This window comes from Odocoileus virginianus, chromosome 5 (assembly GCF_023699985.2).
Source record: "Odocoileus virginianus isolate 20LAN1187 ecotype Illinois chromosome 5, Ovbor_1.2, whole genome shotgun sequence".
NCBI lineage: Eukaryota > Metazoa > Chordata > Mammalia > Artiodactyla > Cervidae > Odocoileus > Odocoileus virginianus.
Window position 1 is genome coordinate 35,899,205 of NC_069678.1, and position 17,771 is coordinate 35,916,975.

General features: G+C 37.0%; 1 protein-coding gene across 18 annotated transcripts in view; it reads left to right on the forward strand.

Moving 5' to 3' along the window:
• Positions 1-476: 476 nt before the first annotated feature.
• The window catches only part of ZNF644 (zinc finger protein 644), a 99,880-nt gene continuing 82,585 nt past the window's right edge, over positions 477-17,771 (forward strand). For 2 of the 18 annotated variants that reach the window (XM_020907503.2, XM_070467788.1), the window contains exon 1: positions 477-561. The gene's annotated coding sequence lies outside the window, so the exon portion shown is untranslated. The other 16 variants (XM_020907496.2, XM_070467782.1, XM_070467786.1 and 13 more) reach the window with 16 other exon arrangements.

A 17,771-nucleotide genomic window follows, 5' to 3' on the forward strand; every position in this document is an offset into this window, starting at 1 on the left:
TAATTTGGAGACTCACAGCACATTCAGTAAGGCAGGGAGAAAGTATCCTCACAGAATCAAATTCGACCAAAGCCAGGGCACCTTTTAGGGCAGGCCTTCCTACCCTAACTACGTTTGATGCTCTGCTTGTTCATTAAGCATCTCCCAACAGTTGGTCCCCTTAAGATCCAGAAAACTTCTTCTGCCATGCCGGTTGTGACCGGCAATCTTGGGTTCTTTAGCTGTTTTCCCCAAAAGTAGGAAAAGAAAAGGAATTGTGCCACTCTCGTGATCGTGGAACTCAAATATGGGTCTGTTCCACCTTAAAGGGCCTAGGCTTGCCTAAGTGTTTGGGTCTTGCAGAGTTTGGGCACCACCATATTTGGAGCGTGCCTACTTTGGGGCGGGAACCTCCTTGAGAGTGATTAGGTCAGCGCTGGGGGAGGTGACCTTGTTGGGTTTCTGGCACCCGAGAACAGTAGTGCACTGTTTCTGCTGCCCGGGTTGGTGTCATTGGCCCAGACGCTCCACCAGCGCGAGGCCGCCCAGGAGCTCCTCGCTGGCCGCCCCCGCGGCCCGTAGGTCGGTAAGAGGCGGGAAAGCAGCGCGCCTGCGCCTTGGGAACCGGGGCCGCAAGCGAAAAGCGGGGAGCGGAGGGGGGCCGTTGGAGCCGAGTAGCGTACAGAGCGGCGTGTGACGCGGGGACGCCGCGCGCTCCCAACGTCGCCCCGGTTTGACGCACACGGCACCAAACTGTGAGTTTCAGGGGTTATTTGGTCGGAATCGCCAGGACCCGTGTGGGTTTCGGGCCTCTGGGCTGTGGCGGCGGCGGGACTGGGGGTGGCGGAAGAAGTTGGGGGACCCGGCCTTCGGCGCTCGGGCCCGGGGAGCTACGCCCTAGGCTGGGTCCCAACCATCCAAAAGGACGCATTTTGCCGCACAGGCTAAGATGGCGGCGGCGGCCGAGGAGGCGGAGTTGGTGCTACACAAGGAGCCCGGGCCCCGGGTTCGGGGAGGCGGCGGCCGCGGCGGCCGCGGGGGGCGGCGGAACCTGAGGTGAGCGGCGGCCGCCGCCGCGGGGCGGGACTCGGCGGAGGTGGGGAGGGGGGACTTTACCACGGCGGCGTCGGAGGATCCGGTAGCGGACACAAAGGGGTTGAGCTGGGCACTAGACTTGGGGGTTTTGTTTAGTCACATGAAGCCGAGCAGCCAGTGAGCAGTAGGGGGAAGGGGGCCGAGATCAGGCGGCTTGGGGAGCCTGGCGGTCGCCATTGCAATGCACTGAGTAACGGGGCGGTCCGAGAGCAGTCACCAACCCCCTCTCCTCGGGGCTGCTCCGTCTCGGCCAGAAGCGTAGGCTCTGGCGTTACTGTACACACCCCTCCCCTAACGTGGGACCGGGACCGCATAGCCCTCCCCTCCCCGTGTTCTGCAAGATCATATGCCGCTAGGTGCCTGGGAAGTAACAGCAAGAGGTAAATCGCTCAAAGTGGGTTGCCAGGGGCTTGGTGGGTGTCCAGCTAAAGCTTTTTGCTTCTCCAGGTCTGATTCCCTGGCCTTTGTGTCCCTGGGAGCTTAATCTCTGCCAGAGGAAAGCAGGTGTGCTCCACTTCTCCCGTGAACCTGAAGATGAGTTGTCCCAGACCCTTCTCAGTGATTGGAAACTTAGGTGGTGGAACTAACGGTTTCTTGTTACGAGACTTCCACAGACGACTCTCGTGTTGGGATCCATCCATGGTTTAGCAACATTAGTGGAAAACTTTTCTTGAACTGTTTAAGTAATACTGATACAAATTAGTTGTTATAAAACTTTCATGTCTAGAGTTAAGATTTCGTGTGGTCCTTCAGAAGTCCTCAACGAGAGAAACACAGTTTGAGGTCCTTGATGGTCTTGTTTCTTATTCAAGTTAATAATATTGTCCGCAGAAATAACCAAATCACTATCATCTATTCTGGCCAGTCCTAACTAATGCCAGGCTTGTTGCATCCGGATGATAGATTAGATTTGCCTTAATAGTATATTGCCTCTCTGCAGTAGTTTAGTTACATAGTTTTGGTCCCACAAGAAAAAGAGCATTTCAAAAAATAGACAACTCAAATTTCTCAAAGAAAGGAAGCCTGCTGTTTGCCTTCAGTCGTATGTGTAAGTATCCAGGAAACTTGATGGCACCAATATTTACATCCATAGATTTTGTAAGGAAAAATGAGTGTTTATAAAGAAGTTACAGTTTAGTTTAGATATTTTAATAGGTAAAGCATGAAGCCTTGACTAGTATTAATGTACATTGCTAGTATATATTTACATTGCTGTTAAAATTGTGGTGGTGTGAGTTTTAGAATTTCTAACATAATTAAAATTATACGGCACCTACATCTACAGCATACTTTGTATGTTTGTAATCTAAATACAAAATTTGGAAACAACTAATGTTTTGGCCAGGTCACATTAACAAGTTAAATTACTCTACTAAAGGGATAGTTAAACATACTTATATAACTAACTTTAGATCTGTTTGAATTGAAATTTGAACTTTTCAGCATTTCTTAAAACTTTGATTTTACTTGTTTTATGTCGCCTCCTCTTTTAACTTATCCTAATAGAGAACAATCTTGTATTAATGAGGGATACATTATTATCAGCAAAATTATTGTTGAATCATATAGTTTTAGCTTAGAAGGAATCTTAGAGAACAATTGGTATTACCCTCTCTTACAATATTTTGAGGGCCAAAGATGATTTAAGTTAAGGGCATAATGGAAAGTCGTCTCTCAACTTCCATCTCATTGGTATTTTCATTGGTCACATTGCTGGGATAAGGAGGTGACCATCTGCAACTAATCATGGTTATAAAACAAAACAGGGTGTATGTTTGAGAGTACTTGTTATTTAGATACTGTTATACTGATGAGAAATTCTGTGACAGTAATTGAAAACGTGTATTTAACTTGATATGGTGATGTTTTAAAGTGATTTCCAAAGTGAAACAAATTCAGATACAAAATACAGACATATCAGATAATTTCAAAGCAATGTTGCTTTTGAATTTTGAGGTTTTCAAAATAATCTTGACTTAGAAACTTCACAAAACAGGTAGCTGTGAAGTAATTGCAGTTACTACCAGTTATTACATGAGAAATGAGGTAGATGCTACTGCCTTTCATTTTCTAATAGCATTTTAGTTGGATAAATGGACATGCCACTTTGACCACGTTAAAAGCAACTTAAGACTATCTAGTGTACTGTTGAACAGTGAATCTGTAAGATCTGTTAGGAAATTCAACAAGTAGTAAAATCATTTATGATGGGGTCCCACAGTTATCTTTAACATCTTTGGATATGTTTAACAACAACAGGTACATTGTCTTTACGTTTTAAAGCTTTTATGGGTCATTTAAGGCTCATTTAAATTATTGATTGTTCTAGGAAAGTTATTATATTTCTTAATTTGCAACACTATGTGAATGGATTTAAATATACTTTGGTCTTGTGATAATTAGGATTACTTCTGGATTATTTGTAATTATGAAGTGATGATTAAACTTTTTGCAGGTTTAATTTGTCATTTGAGTTATAAGAAAGGGAGCATTTTATTGTAGTTGAGTTGAGACTGTATTGGGTAACAGGAGGGGAAAATACAGACTCAAGGACAGTTACTTGAAGTGGTGGAGTTACTTGTCATTTAAACAGTTTAAAGAAATTGGTTGTTAGAAGAGATCAGGTTCATCTTCCTTTCACCCCAAATGCATTGCTGGTGTATAGGGTTACTTATTTAGGCTCTTAGAATGTGATTCTAAGGGAAAGCAGCGAGTTTCATTCTTGTGGAGATGCTTTTCTCATGACTGCTTTTCAGGCATATATTAAGGCAGCTAGCTGTAGCAAGCTGAATCCAGAAATGAATGTTGAATTACCTAGCCCTAATTTTATAGAACACTAGTTTTAGCAGTTTTTTAAGTTTTTGATTTATAGTTTATAAAACATAATGATAAAGGATGGATAGTATAATATTTTAAATATTCAAATAAGCTCTTTTTTTAAACATTTGTTATTAATCTCTCTAGTATAGTCTGCTTTGTAAATATTAAACAAAATTATGTAGCACTGACTGAAGCAGTTCTAAAAGTAAAGTCTTTTAATTCAGGTTTATTAGGTGGGAATAGCTGCTTTTGATAGTGCCATTTGCACCATTGAATTTTGAGAGAACTGAGAGTAATCAAATTGAGAATAATCAAACTGATTCTAGCACTAGCTCACCCTGCTGGTTGACTAAAGTATTTCTCTTCTTCCCCCTCTTAAAACAAAATGAAACACCAGGATAAAGATCCCTTGAAATCTCAAAGCCAGAACACTAAATTCAATTCGTGGTCTTTCTTCAGATAGATGGAGTCTACATGAAAAAGTGTATTCTTCTTTCTAGGGCCTCACTTGCTGTACTGTTTGATTTTTTTCTTAGATCTGCTGAAGCTAAACTGCTAGCTTTGAATTTACTAGGAACTCGTATGTGATTAGGAGTTAGTGTGTTTTTGTTCTGTTAAGAATAAAAGGTAGACTACTGAGAAATGTTAGCAGTCCTGTGAGATACCTTTCCAGGAGAAAAGTCCAGGAGGAATTTCCAAGAAGATTTCAAGAGGAAGAGAAGAAGAATGCTAGGGCAGCAGCAGCAGTGCTTGCTTCTGTTAGATGAGAGAAAGTGAGACTGTATTGAGATTAGTGTTTCAAAGTGATTGCCCTTGCACTCTTCCTCTACCAGTCTTTTGCCCTACCTGTCTGTAAGCTGTAACCTTCCCATTTCATTTGGAATTCTTGGAACTCTGATTTTATAAGTAACTTTGTGAAAAGTATAGATGAGTGATTTGTTCCTTGAAATTTGTTTCCTATTAGTCTAAATTGTGGTATAAGTGAAGTTGGTTAGAGTAATGAACATAAGGTTTTAGATGTTAGCCTTTTTAGTATGTATGTCATTCATTGAGTTTGAAAATGCAGTTTTATTTATTTTTTTAAATTGAAATGACATTGATGTACCTGTATTACTTTAGTTTCAGGTGTACAACATAGTGGTCAACATTTCACCACAATAAGTCTAATAACTATCAGACCACATACAAAGTTATTATAATATTATTGACCATTTTTCTTATGCTGTATACTACTTCCCCATGACTGACTTATTTTAAAACTAGAAGTTTGTGCCTTTTAATTTCCTTCACCTATTTTGCCCATGACCTTCCTCACTCTGGCAATCACTCTATTCTTTGTATCTATGGGAAAACATAGCTTTTAAAAGACTTTGTACAAAGTCAGGAAACTAAATATGTTATGAGTCAGAAGGGAAATTTAAAAGTGCCTAATAAAGTGTTGTGATTAAAGCACAGTTTTTAAAGTGTATTTACCTGTCTTATATCAATTATTTTTCTAATATTTATAAAAGATGAAAAATTTTATCCTTTTTTCCAGATTATTTACCCTTTTGCTTGAAAGCATAATATTTTTTTCATCAGTTTCTTGAGGAAGATGTTAAACATAACTAGTACTTTCAAAACACCACAATTACTGGGGAGGGGGATGAATCCTTATTATTGTTGATTAGTTTGTGCAGGGGGGGAGGATAAAGGTTTAAAAAGAGGATGTAAAACTGGTGGGGTTAAGATCTAGCTCTAGGCAGGTAGATTGAATAATAATATCTTCATAGAGGTTTCGGTTTATATTACATAATTCATGTAGTAAAGCCCTTAGCTTTCTGGTATGCAATGAATGCTGAATAAATTTTAACTATTAAAATAATAATAATAGTTATTATCACCATTGTTTAATTGTTTTCTCTACAGTAACTTGACTGGAGAAGGAAATGGCAACCCACTCCAGTATTCTTGCCTAGCAAATCCCTTGGACAGAGGAACCTGGCGGGCTACAGTCCCGCTATAGAGTGGTAAAAGAGTTGGACACAGCTTAGCAACTAAACAACAACAGAATCTTGAAATTTTCACCTGTCAGTGATCTGAAGCTGTATACTTTTTTTAGTGTTCCATTTTGAGGCTTATGTCTACAAAAGAATATAGGCACCAAAGTGTGGCACCTTCGGTTCTAGCAGCTAAAACTATAACCAGCGTTAATATTTCAGGAACACTTTTTCTTTTATGACTATCAAGTGACGAAAATAATAATGTATTTGGGAATGAGTGCATTTTAGTTCTTCCCAGCCAGTGTGTTGGTTTACTGTGTTACAACATCCTCAGTTTCTTCACTCCCCTTTAAATTTTGACCGTGAGGATGGCGGTGACCATTAGTAGAGAGAAGGGCGAGAGTGGCTATGTATATTTGTATGTGAAGTACATATAAACCCCAGATGAGAGTGAGGAGTGGCTTCAGCAGAAGCAGGATTGAGGAGAAGAATGTTAGCTTCTCACTGCTTAGTCTGACTTAGTCAGGGGAATTTCCTCAAATAGCATTTTCCTTTTGCTGTTTTCCTTTCCACACTTGTTGTTTTACACATGTCTGCTGGCTTAGTCTTAAACTTATTTCCCACTTTAAGTTTTTCTTCTACCACCTACTTCCCCCACTACGAATACAAATTTTAAACTTTAAAGAAAATTGTAAAAGGCAGGTAGTAAAAGTACTTTTTAAGTTCACATGAGGAGAGATGTGAGTATAAAATATTAGAAATTTAATATTTGTTTAAAAAATACTTTTTAGCAGTTTGGAAAAGGAAGACAGGGGAAGTCACCCATAATCTTGTCACCACTATATAATTTGTATTAAAGGAAAGGAAGATGAGACTGACATTAATTAAGCATCTATTATTATTCCTTATAATGATGCTACTTTATAATATATATATTTATATTATATATTCCCATTTCATATTTGGAGAAACAAACTCAGATTTAGGTCATATAGACAGTAAACAGTAGAGCAGCCCAGTTTGAATGTAGGTATATTTTGACTACAGATGAGACCTTTCTGTTCTGCCTTCCTATCCTTTCATTCTGTATATCTGCCATTTTACCTTATTATACAATTTGTAAGTTTTGTTTCCTGCTTATGAAACTTAACATTATGAAAGCATTTTTCTGCCTACCCTCATTTCAGTTGGTGTCTTATTGCTCACATTGTTTATTCATACCCCCAAATAAAGGTTCTTTGTCTTGGCTGCTAGACGTTGGTACAGTGATATTGGTCAAAATGGAAGCTGCTTTTTTCTTTAGTGAGTGACTAAGATGAAAAATAATCTAGCTTAATTAGAACTAATACTCTGGGATTAGAAATTCTGAGTTTAATAGTACTGTCTGTCTGGTGCGACATTTAACACAAAATGGATATGTATAAAATGTAGGCAACATTTTAGTACATAACTAGTAGTTAGTATATAATATCTAGTATATATATATAATCCTTAGTATATAAAAAGAGAATGGGCTTAATATTGAATTTCTTGCACTCATTGGGTGGATGCCAAATAAATCTATAATCTATAAATAGGTTGTATAGGTCAGTGCTGGCAGGTAGAAATATGTTGAGCCACAGTGTGATTTAAAATTTTTTTATAGCCACATTAAAAGATAAATAAGTAAAATGAACATTTTTGACTCACTTTATTTAACCCCATATATCCAAATACTGTCATTTCAACATGTACACATTATTGAGATACTTTACATTCTTTTTTTCACACCAAGTCTTCAAAATCCAGTGTGTTACCTACTTAAAGGACGTCCCGGTTCAGACCAACCAAACTCAGGCGCTCATTAGTTGTGTTTTGGACAGTGCAGATATAGATAGTAAGTTCTATACAAGTACCGAGAAAGGATAAAGTAGAAATTGAACTGTGTCTTAAGGATAGTTGAGAAAAGAGTATGCTGGGGACAGAACATTCCTGTAAAGAAGTGATGGGAATTAAAAAAGGAGACATTATTAGAAGCCAAATAATAGGGTGGCTTGAATCCAACTTAGGGAATTTGGTTTCTGTGTGTGTGTGTGTGTGTGTGTGTGTGTGTGTGTTAGATAAATGTAGGTTGCCTAATCCTGTGTTTTGCACATGAGCAGTTAGTGAATATTGAATTATTATTTAATTGAATTAAAATGAGGCAGAGTTTAAGAAAAGTGCTGGCAGAATACTAACAAAGCCTTGTGGGTCTTATAGCGGGAAAGAGTTGCATTTAGGGACTATTGATGTTCTGTGACTAGAAATATGATGGAGAATGATGGAAAAGGATGAGAATTGAGAAAAGGTTTTTAGATTTTACCATTATTGGTGACTTGTTCTTAAATGTTTTACTTATATATAATTTACATATGTTTAAGTGCACAAATCTTATGAATACAAGTAAATGAAATTCCACAAATAAATACACCCAGTAACTTCAACCTGGATCAAGGTACAAAACATTTTCTGCACTGAAAAAGGTGCCTTGTGCCCCTTTCTATTAATTCTCCCTCAAAGAAGTAACCACTTTTCTGACCCCCATCATCAGAAATAGGTTTGGCTTGTTTTCAAACTTGGTAATGGCATATTCATCCTTTCCCAGTGTAGTGAGAGTTGATGCCTGAATCTGTCTCTTTACTGTTATTGGCATTGTTGGATGAATTTGGAGATAAATTAGATGATAGGTAGTTTGTGCTGTAGGCCTTTTCCCCCCCAGTGTGATATATATCAACATCAGAGATGTTTTTTAGTTTTCATTAATAGTAACCCTTTAGAGGTTTTATAACCAGAAAATTTGTTTAGAATGCAGAGATTTGAATTGCCTCCATAGGTAACATAGTTGTCTGGCTTGCTTTCATTACAGTATCCTCTAGGCATATAGCCAAGAAGTAGGTAGAAGAGATCTTGGATTGCCTCCTTATATAGCTGCTTTTTGGAACCTCTTTATTAGTAGCTTCTAGGCATTATGTAAGTTAGCTTTCAGGCATTTCAGGTTGCTTAATAAGGTATTGAGTATTTCTGCTTGTGATTGTAGGGGTAGCAATAAATTTTTGTACCTTTGTTTACAGAGAAGTATCCAATCTCAACCAGAAAGATTTTGCCATTGAAGTGTAAAGAATGAGAATGCTACCTTAGGGAGAGTTGTACAAAAGTTTGAATGGTTAAAATCCATGAAGGACACTTTGTAAATTGATCTGCAGTGGAATTATTGATCATGGTTTTTACTTGTGCTTCAATAATTTTTTTGCAAATGGGATTAATGGTTATAGTATTGTTTTTCATGACTGTTGAGCACTGTAAACCTTATTGTAGTGTAACAATTCGTGCTGTTGAGAGAAAGATTTTTTTCTGAAACATGTATTCTTATAATAAAGTTATAAAAAGTACATAACAATGAAAACATGTATCTTCACATTCTAGTATGCTGAGCTTTGAGGAATAGATGTGTTTTGTAAATTGTGCAGATGTGGACATGAAAATGCTTTCTCATTAATGTTTGGATTATGAATGTTTTTGAGCTTATGAATGAAAGTATTTATATGAAGTTTTGTTTTTGGAATTTGTACCAAGTTTGCTTAATAATTTCTTGCTCGAAGAATTTTGTTATCTTGAAAAAATAAAACTCATCTGTGAACTTTTATTATGTAGGTTTTGTATTTGTGAAGTATAGAGGTCAAAATTGATTAGACATTGAAAAATATATTATCTTTAAAATATTAAGAGTTTATATAATAGCTTTTGGGGGCTAGATTTAGAATATTACAAACAAAATAATTAGCATGCTGTTATAGCTTTAAGACCTGACTTTTGTGTGTAGAAAAATAATATTTAAGAGAAAGTTCTTTGTTTGTGTTTTGAAAAAATGAATGTTATATTTGAATTTGGTTTTGGGAGATGTAATTTTTTTGTATTCAGAAAAACCTTTTAACTGTGATTGTATTTCTCCCAGCCTTCTCTTGTTTTAACTGGGTTAATTATTGTAGAAAATTCATTTAGTATCACACTAGGATAAGAATGCAGATATATAAAGCAAATGATGTGGTTCCTGCTCCAAAGAGGTCATTATCTAAGATACAACTTGAAGAGTGCTTAATAATGAAATATTTGAATTACTGGATTTACACAAGATAATATGAACAGTGTGTAGTAAGACTGTGAAAGCTTCCTGGGAAAAGTACTTTTTAACCTAGATTTTGAATAAGTGATATTTATAGATTAGTGGAGAGGGAAGGGAGTATCAGCTAGGGTGAAGGTTTGTTAAAAAGCACAGAGATGGGAATTGTGGAATGCAAGTATTTTCCTTGTTTGAAGTGGAGTCTGTTTTAAATGAATGTGATAAAAATAAAGCTTATAAGGTTGTGGCCTGAGCTGGAGGAATCTAAAAAAGTTTGTGTTAGAAATAAGGAGTTCTACTAAAGGCCATTGAACAGAAATACATGAAGAAAAATGAGAAAGATCAGCAGCCAGATATGATTAGAGAAGAGAAGAGATTAAAGTGAGAACGAGTTAGGGGTTATTATCTTGGTGCATGGTAGAGAGGGTATATTAAGAGTAAGAATGGATAGTTTTAAAATAAAACAGGTGAAAATATGGCTCCTAAGTTTGTAGTATAAAGTTAATATAAGAATGGAACCGTTTTGTTAATACTGTCTTTTGGTGTTGAAAATAAACTTATGTGGAGACACAGTTTACATATAAGTTGTAATACTAATTGAGAAAATCCTATTAAAAAACAGAATTTTTTTTTTTTAATTTATGAGCTTTAAAAATAAACTTTGACAACTAAGACCAAGAAAGTTATGCTATAGTGGTATTTTTTTTAATTGTTAGTACTGTCAATTTAAATATTTGAGATGAATAGTAAGAGATTTTAATTGTATTGTTGAGTTTTGAGTTATAATAGTACGTTTAAGGCATACCTTAAGGGAGATTCTAATTGGAACGGGAGTTGGTGTAAAAACAGAAGATAATAAAAATTAATAATCTGGACTACCAGTGTTTAAATGTTTTAGAAATAGATATTGTTTTAAAACTTGGAAGCAGTTGTGAACGCACTGCTGTTATTGGGGGAATCCCTAAAATGTAGTTCCTGCTGGGCAATAGTAGTTTCTGGTATTTAAGATGTGAGATGTTTGTCTTTACTGGAGTTTGTAAGAGTTTTTAAATTGAGCACATACTGTTGTTTTAGAAGAGGCATCCCCAGTTTCTCGGTGGTAAAGGATCCACCTGCCGGTGCAGGAGATGCAAGAGACGTGGGTTTGATCCCTGGGTCGGAAAGATCCTCTGGAGGAGGACGTGGCCACCCACTCCAGTATTACTGCCTAGAAAATTCCATTGTCAGAGAAGTCTCGTTGGCTACAGTCCAGGGGGTTGCAAAGAGTTGAACACAGTTGAGCATGCATGCATTATCTTACAATGAGTACGGTTATTAGAAAATACAAATTAGAATTACAAAATACAAATTAGAATTAGAAAATATGAAAAACAGAATTATAAAATATGAAAAATTATAGAAATTATATAGTTTTAAAAGTATATTTCTGCCTCTTTTAGGGTTAGTAAATAGAACAGTTTAGGAGTTAATAGAGTCTTGGAGTTTTAAGATAGTATATTAGTCTTATAACAAGTTTATATTTTAACCATTCTCATAGTTAATATAGGCTTAACTTTAGTTAATGAAGAAGTTACTGTGGTTTCTGGCACCATGGTAAAATAGGGAGGTACATTTGACTTCTTCCAATTTACCTGTTGAGACAAATCAGTTAAAGCAAAGGACAGTAGTTTGTCCCCAACTGTCAGTGGGGAAAAAACATTTTTATCTGTATGGCTGAGATGGGAGTTTCTGTGTAGACAGAGTGGTAAAGGATGACAGCAGAACTATCTACTGTTCCATGAATATTGGATGATCTAGTGGTTTGGGAATAGGAAACTTGCCTGAAAACCTTTCTCTGAACCTCATTCTTGAATAGTTCCCTATTTATACTCTTTGTGGCTGCAAATGTACTGGAAATAGACCCATCCTTACCTGTGTTCTCTGCCATAGCCCTCTGCATGCTCATAAGCAGTGAAAAATCACAACATAAACAAGGAGAGCCAGCAGTTTTAATTTAAACAAGATGGAAACTAGGAAACCAAATTGACTATTCCATATAGATTGATCCTGCTGAAACAGTTTACACAGGAGGGAGGCGGAAGAGGAGATAGAGGTATCTCTCTGGCTGTGGTGGACTCACAGTCTTATGCTTTGGCAGTGCGTGTCTTAATGGTGACATTGCCATTAGAGTGATACAGATGGCATCCTAAGTAGATGTCCTTTGGTGTGATATAGCTTGCCTAATTATCTCCTGGCTTATCTCTATCTCCATGCCTTATTTCCCAACTTTCTGTCAAGTTTGGTTGCCTAGTACCCTTCTAACAGCTTTTTCTTAACTTAATTGGAATAGATTTCTTTCCCACTCTACTTCCCTTTATAAATTGAATTAAAAATTTTTGTTATGTGGTTTTATAAGAGTTTTATCTAAGTAAAAACAGCAAATGTTTGAAATGAATGGCAAAATTAATACTAGACATTCATATCAAGCAAAGGCTAAATCTTTTCTAGTCCCAAAACCTTTGAATGAGAAAAAGACAATTTTTTTAATTAATAAAAAATTAGACCACTAAACAATAGTAGGCCTGAGGGTTTGTGTGATAAATTCAAATAGCAATGAAACATATGAAGTAGTGTTTTTAGAGAAACTGGTAACAAGAGTCTTTTTCAGGAGATTTTAATTTACCTCTCAGAATTTAATAGATCAAGTAAACAAAAATTAAGGCTATAAAGATTTGGATAGCAATATGCTTTATCTAACAGATACATGTCAAACTTTGTTCCCAATAAATACACATTTTTCCCAGTTTATGTGAATTAAAAATTTTTAATGTCTTGGGTTTCAAAGAGAATTTGAAATTTTAAATAAGAGAAATTGCATGTCAATACATTTTGACTACATTATAGAAAAACTAGTTTTTAAAGCTAAAATGATTTTAACTATTTGGGTGATTAAAACTGTGTCCTACTCAAACTTGAGCCTAAATTTCATACTATTTAAAAAGGAGCAACAGTGAAGAAGACATGCCACATCAAAACTGGTGAAATGAATATCTTTTTAAACATGGTGGATTAAATAACCATTTATTTTGACATCAACCCCCTCGTAGAATTATAATTTTTTTAAAGCATAGGATATCAAGGAAAAAACTGGAAAGTTGATCACAGAAGTAAAGCTCTGGAAGCTGGAAAGCAGCAGCTTTGTACCAGTAAGAAAACTCAACTTTCCACTTTTGGTAGAAAAGGCCTAGAATGGTCTAGAATTGTGCTGTTGAACCCTGTGATGCTTCAGGAATTAGTGGCTGCAGGTACCTTAAAAGAATTGTCTAAGAGTTAATAAATTAACAACCCTCATGGTGCCAATAAGATGTTTGTTTTATCCAGGTTTCCTCTCTGATACTCTGTTCTTGAACAGTAGGCAAGCTCAGGTTAAGAGTGGCATACTCAGAAACAGAATTGAGAAGAATTTTACATGTTGAATTAGGAATCATAGAGTTTCTTTCCTCCTGGTTCTGAAAATACTAGACATCAAGCTTTCTGCCCCCAGAGGTAAGATTGGAAGGTTCATTCTACTATAGCAAACTGATGAAGAAGAGCCCAACAGATAATAACAGATGGGGATCCACCAGGGAAATCATCAGACTGATCATCTCACATTGACACCACCTATTAACAGAGAATTTCAAGGCAACTTTTTTTTTTTAAATATTTTCCATTATAGTTTACCACAGGATATTGGCTGTAGTTCTGTGTGCTACATAGTATAGGACTCTGTTGATGCACTCCATACATAGCAACCTGCCTCTGCCAACCCCAAACTCAATCTATTCCTCCCTTCCCTGCTGCAAACTGTAAATTTTTTGTTTTTTTATGTTTCTGGGACTTTTTCTATTTTGTAAACGAGTTCATTTGTATCATATTTTAGATTCCACATATAAGTGATGATATCAACCTTTCTGTGTCAGACTTCATTTATAATAGTATGATAATCTCTGGGTTCATTTACTAGACAACTTTAAGGTTTTTCATTTTAAACCTTTTTTATTTTAAAATATGAGATTAAGGATGACTAAATAAGAGGAAGTAAGTAGAAACTTTAATAGTTTTAAAACTTAAGTTTTAAAAGAAAACTTCTTTAAAGAGTTACTGATGTTTTAGGAAATAAGGGGATAATTATCTTTGAAATGAGAAAGGATGTTATAAAGTCAATCCTTAAGAAACAGTCCTCTAAGAAAACAAGCTCTTAGACATTTATGATACGAAATACTTAACAGAAGCATTAAAAATTTAGGATGTTAAATTTCTAGTAGAAGTTTGGAAGGTAAAATTGAGAAAAGCTTTCACAAAGCAGGACCAAAGAGTTGTGAGTTGTAAGAGAAAATAAAGCTAGAGGATCACTCTTGGCACGTTCAACATGTGAAAAATCAGAATTACAGAATGGGAGGAAATGGATGGAGGAAGTTATTTAAGAATAATTCCACAAAAATCTTGAGTTTCCACATTAAAAGGATTCATAGCATCCACAGCACAGTGTCTTAAAAAAAAAACCAACATGATAGAATTTCAGGCATCAGAAACAAAGGGAAGTTCCTAAAAGCTTTTGTTTGTGGAGCATATAAAAGAGATTAGGAATCAGTATCTTTGGAAAATAATCAATAATGAAATGCCTCAGAATCCTAAAGGAAAAGTTATTTCCAAACTACTAACTCCGTACCTTCCCAAAGCTGTCAAATATGGGAGTAAATACACAGAACATATGAGGTTGTTAGAATATTTACTTCAAATGCACCATATCTCTCAGGAATTTACTAGAGAACCCTGGCTCTATCAGAATGATTGGGTGAATCAAAAAGAAGAGGGATCCAGGAAATAAGATTTAGTACAGGAAAATGATGATAGTGCAGGGAGATGCAAGGAAGGTGGCTGTGCAGCAGGTCTGAAGAATAATTAGTTCATCAGGAGGACAAAAGGATCTAGATGATATATCTTCAAGAAACACACACAAGAAAAAAAGATTTTTGTGAGTTTATTTGTAAGGGATATTTATTTGGAATTTTGTTTTCCTGTGTTTGAGAAGGATTGGTGTCAATTCTTTGAATGTTTGGTTTAAAGGTAGCTGTCACCAGAGAAGCCATCTGGTCCTTGCTTTCTTAGTGGGAAGTTTTTTTCATTACTTAATCTCTTGTTATTTGGGGTTTTCCAGTGTCTTCTTGAATCAGTTCTGGCAGTTTGCTTTTTTTACCCCCAGAAATTTGTCCATTTCATGTGGGTTACTTTATTGCTTGCCATTCAGTTGTTTGTACCCTTCCCTTATAATTGTATTTCTTATTATAAAGCCAGTATTAAAACTGGCCTTTCATTCTTGATTGTAATATAGGCATACCTTGAGATAATTAGGTTTGGTTCCAGATCACCACAATAAAGCAAGTAACATGAATTTTTTGGTTTCACATTGCATATACAAGTTATGTTTATAGTATACTGAAGTGAATTAAGTGTGTGACAGCATTATGTCTTAGGAACAGTGTGCTGCTGCTGCTGCTGAGTCGCTTCAGTCATGTCCAACTGTGTGACCCCATAGACGGCAGCCCACCAGGATCCCCCGTCTCCAAGCAGGAACACTGGAGTGGGTTGCCATTTCCTTCTCCAATGCATGAAAGTGAGAAGTGAAAGTGAAGTCGCTCAGTCGTGTCCGACTCTTAGCGACCCCATGGACTGCAGCCTGCCAGGCTCCTCTATCCACGGGATTTTCCAGGCGAGAGTACTGGAGTGGGGTGCCATTTTCTTCTCTGTAGAAACAGTATATATACTTTAAAAAACTTCATTATTACTAAGTGACAACCATTATCATTCAGCAGGTTGCAGCCCTTCTGCTGGTTGAGTGTCTTGCCTCATTGTTGATGGTCTTGCTTCAATTTGATCAGGGAGGTTGGTTGCTGAAGGCTGGAGTGGTTGTAGCAGTTTTTTTTTTTTTTTTAATATTTATTTGGTTGTGCTGGCCCTTAGTTGTGGCATGTGGGAGCTAGTTCCCTGACCAGACATTGAACCCAGGCCCCCTGCATTGGGAGCTCAGAGTCTTAGCCACTGGACCACCAGGGAAGTCCCATGCAGTTCTTAAAATAACTGTGAAGCTTGCCGAGTTGATTGACTGACTCTTCCTTTCACTTGAACACTTAGAGGCCATTGTAGGATTATTAACTGGCCTAATTTCAATATTGTTGTGTCTCAGGGAATGGAGAGACCTGAGAAGAAAGAGAGAGATACAAGAACAGTCAGTGGAGCCACCAGAATACACAAAACTAAGTTCACCATCTTACATGAGCATGGTTTCTGGTGCCCCCAGACAATTATGATAGTAACATCAAAGATGATTGATCAAAGATAGCAAAAAATAATAGTGGAAAAAGTTTGAAATGTTGCAAGAATTAACCAAAGTGTGACACAGAGACACAAAGTAAGCAAATGCTGTTGGAAAAATGGTGCTGACTTGTTTCATGCAGGGTCGCTATGAACCTTCAGCTTGTTTTAAAAGGCAGTGTCTGTGAAGCTCAATAAAATAGGGTGTGGTGGTGATGGGTTCAGTTCAGTCGCTCAGTCATGTCCAACTCTTTGCGACCCCATGAACCACAGCACTCCAGGCCTCCTTGTCCATCACCAACTCCCGGAGTTTACTCAAACTCATGTCCATCGAGTCGGTGATGCCATCCAGTCATCTCATCCTCTGTCGTCCCCTTCTCCTCCTGCCCCCAGTCCCTCCCAGCATCAGGGTCTTTTCCAATGAGTCAACTCTTCGCATGAGGTGGCCAAAGTATTGGAGTTTAAGCTTCAACATCAGTCCTTCCAATGAACACCCAGGACTGATCTCCCTTAGGATGGACTGGTTGGATCTCTTTGCAGTCCAAGGGACTCTCTCAAGAGTCTTCTCCAACACCACAGTTAAAAGCCTCAATTTTTCGTCGCTCAGCTTTCTTCATAGTCCAACTCTCACATCCATACATGACCACTGGAAAAACCATAGCCTTGACTAGATGGACCTTTGTGGACAAAGTAATGTCTCTGCTTTTTAATATGCTGTATAGGTTGGTCATAACTTTCGTTCCAAGGAGTGTCTTTTAATTTCATGGCTGCAGTCACCATCTGCAGTGATTTTGGAAATAAAGTCTGCCACTGTTTCGCCATCTATTTCCCATGAAGTGATGAGACCAGATGCCATGATCTTCATTTTCTGAATGTTGAGCTTTAAGCCAACTTTTTCACTCTCCTTTAGCTTGTTTAAGTTGTCTTTTTTTTTTTTTTTTTGATCAAGCCCTACCTGAAGGTTTGTCAGTTTTGTTGGTATTTTTAAAAATCCAACTTTTGATTTCATTGTTTTTATTTAAAAAAATTCTCTTTCAGTTCTGCTGTAATCTTTATTGTTTCCTTCTGTTTGCTTTGGGTTTAATTTGCTCTTTTTCTGGTTTCTTAAGATGGATGGTTAGATTATTGATATCTCTTTAAAGTAGATGTATATAGCTATAAATCTCCCTTTAATCACTGCTGCTACTTCATCTCATCAGTTTTAGTGTGTTTATTTTTGTTTTCATCTCAACATATTTTATAGTTTCTCATGTGATTTCTTTGACCTAAGGAATATTTAGGAATCTGTTGCTAAATTTCCACATATTTGTTAATTTTCTGAATTTTCTTCTGTTACTGATACCTAGTTTCATTCCATTGTGGTTGGAGAACATACTTTGTATGATCTGATTCCTTTTAAATGTGTTGTTTTATGGCTTAACATATGG